The sequence below is a fragment of the Oreochromis niloticus genome, linkage group LG4 (assembly GCF_001858045.2).
Source record: "Oreochromis niloticus isolate F11D_XX linkage group LG4, O_niloticus_UMD_NMBU, whole genome shotgun sequence".
Classification (NCBI taxonomy): domain Eukaryota; kingdom Metazoa; phylum Chordata; class Actinopteri; order Cichliformes; family Cichlidae; genus Oreochromis; species Oreochromis niloticus.
Window position 1 is genome coordinate 1,420,953 of NC_031969.2, and position 3,008 is coordinate 1,423,960.

At 39.4% G+C, this 3,008-nt stretch overlaps 1 long non-coding RNA gene across 1 annotated transcript; it reads right to left on the minus strand.

The window, feature by feature from the left end:
* Window positions 1–733: 733 nt before the first annotated feature.
* Window positions 734–1,909, minus strand: LOC102075499 (uncharacterized). The gene is made up of 3 exons (XR_002062013.2): window positions 1,837–1,909; window positions 1,701–1,759; window positions 734–1,389 (listed from the first exon to the last, which is right to left on the minus strand). It is a non-coding gene; the product is annotated as an uncharacterized LOC102075499 (long non-coding RNA).
* Window positions 1,910–3,008: the final 1,099 nt, after the last annotated feature.

Below are 3,008 nucleotides of genomic sequence, written 5' to 3' on the forward strand. Positions count from 1 at the left end.
AGGATAGAGACTCTGAACTACCGCTTTGGACTTTTTCTGAATGCTTCATGTAAAATCGACGAGGAACAGGATCAGGAAATTGACGCCCTGCGCATTGCAGTAATGCAACACAGGGTAGCATTGGACATGATTCTCGCCAAGAAAGGCGGACTATGTATCCTTTTTAACAACACATGTTGCACATACATTCCAGATAATGTGCACTCACCGAACATGACTGATGCTCTGAAAACACTCAGACAACTTCGGGATGCACAACAACGAGACTATGCCACAAACACAGAAGACTGGCTTACGTGGCTTTTAAGCGGCTCTTGGAAGTCCCTGCTGATTAAAGGCCTTGTTTTTATTGGTGTTCTTCTGCTGTTGTTGTGTCTGTTTACTTCATGTGTCATACCTTGTTTGAAGAACATGGTATCAAAAATGGTAACTGCTTCAATTCATGCTTACATCACCCTATCACAGAATGAAGAAGATGATAATGAGATAGACACTTGGATATAACATACTCACAAACCCCCCTATTTTATGATGTCTTGGCTAAAAATGTCTACAAGTGGCCATAGACTGATGCACTGTTAGTGGTTGCTATGTACATATATAGAAGGAAAGATCAAACAACAGGTGGGAATGTCAAAAGATTTCAGGATTTGGGGATTTTTATTATTATTTTATTTTATTACTTTATCTTTTGCTCTTTATGTTTATGTTTGCTCTTTCAGTAAGTCACACTTTGTGCAGACTCCTAAATGGGGAAGTTACACTCTGTACTCCACAGGAAGCCTGCACGCAGCAGCTATTTTCTCTCTTCCTGTATCTCTTCCTGTATGTGCTTTTAATAAAAGACTGCTTCTTTTTGCTGCAGAGGCGAGTCTCCCTGAGTCTCGACCGTGTACACGTTAAACCTGTCTGAGCGTTTTATTCTGACCTGAGTTGCATAACAGGAAAACTCCTGACAATGTATTTAACCAAAACCAAAGAAAATAACAAGAAAAGAAAAGGAAAACTTAAATAATCACTCCTGCTGCAGCGGTTCAATTACTCAAAAACCGTAAGTAATTCTTCTAGCTTATACTAAGCAATATAGATTCGCAAAAAAAACATGTTCCCCATAAACAACACACGTCAACATCGAAAACACTGATCCACACTGAGAAAGTCCATGAGTTTTATCTGAGTGTCCATAAGAGCTGTCCAAGTGCTATTGTCCATAAACGGGGGGAATGGTGTGTAAGATTGTGGAAATCAGTGTAATTGGAAAATGGGGACAGAGCGTCATCTTTGATAACTTCCTACCAGACCAGTGGAAGCTTCAATGCAGAATGATTCCTGCTCCTAGCCGTTCGTTGGCTCGCCATCCTTTTTCATACCCAAAAAGGGTCACCTGGCCTGCATTAAATAAACAGGCCCAATAAGAAATCACAAGAATAATAGGGAAATGTCAGCCAGTTAAGCTAAATACAGTAAGTTATTCTTGTTCCTGTGTACACAATTTATAAATAAATAAATAGTATATTTAACCAATAAGGATTTAACTAAGATAGTTCAACTGCTATATACAGATTATATAGCTTCAAAACATTTGATTTTGATTTTTGATTTGACCGATATTTGTTCAATAACAAATTGTTTGAACCGGCAGCAGCCAATTAGCGTCAGCTGGTAGCACCACAAACAGTCAATTAAAAGTTCAAACTCACCAATTCCATTCCGTTCAGTGCACGACAACACTACGGCTCTGGCTGACAGTAATCAGCGTCTAAGTCGCATAAGGTTATAGTTGGTGTTATAAAAAATGCATTAAAACGGGAAAAGCAAGTGTTTGCCAATACAAACCTGCAACACCTCTGTCACCTGGCTTGCCTCCACACATCGGACGGGAGGAAGCTGGGACAGGCTTACTATAACCTACATGCCATCCGATTGGCTGAGCATAGTCATGTGGTTGGAGGTGTTCAATGGCAGGAAAAGTGCAGGAAATTACTAAAATCTAGTAAAACAGATTTTACTCTGGGTTACAAACCTGTCTAATATACAGCTGTTCTTACCTATGCAGTCACATAGTGTAACAGATTATAAATCTTTGGTTCATTAACCTATACATTTTGAGGTTTATCTACTACTTGTATGTATTTTAACAGAGCAAGAGGTGGACCACACATTTGAAGATCTGCTGCTCTGTGTAACTGGGACTGACTTCCTTCCACCACTCGGGTTCCCACAGTCCTGCAACATTGAATTTTATGATCAGGGCAGTGTTGCCAACTCCTCAGTAAGGAAAATCGCTATTGGCTGTCCTAAAAGTCGCTAGAAGTCGCTAAATGACGTCATCGCCTAATTTGCATAATTGGTCACGCTAATGTAATTGTAACCTACGTTGTTGGAGAGAGAAATAACATCGTGGAAGAGACATAAAGTGAGTAAAAAACGTCCTAAATGCAGTTAGAATTTATTTAGATCTACAAATTAAATTTCTTTTAGTAATTATTGTTTTTTAATGTCACAATTCCAACCCTGCTCCTTTATCTGGGCTTGGACCGGCAAAAGTGACCCGAAATTGGCACTCTGGTGGAGTTACTTTGTGTGTGTGCAGTAGCGGTCCTAGCCTGTTTGGCGCCCTGGGCGAACACTCCCTCTGGCGCCCCCCACCCACACACACACACACTCACACTCACACATAAAACATATTAAGGATTGTACAATAACATAAAACTGTTATCGGAACCATACTGAATTTCGCCAGAGAAACACACACAGACACATATGAAGAGAGAGAGAGTATGCATAGTATGCAAACAGCTACCAAACAGCCATCATAATTCGTCATACAATGAGAACAGGACAAATCAACAATTGACAATGACTAATTAATATTAAAATCTGTAACATAATGTATTGTTTGGAGTTTAGTCTGTTACTGTTACTATTTTTACCATTTTTTCTTGGAGCAACTGTAACCCACATAATTTCCTTAGGGATTAATAAAGTATTCTGATTCTGATTGTTTC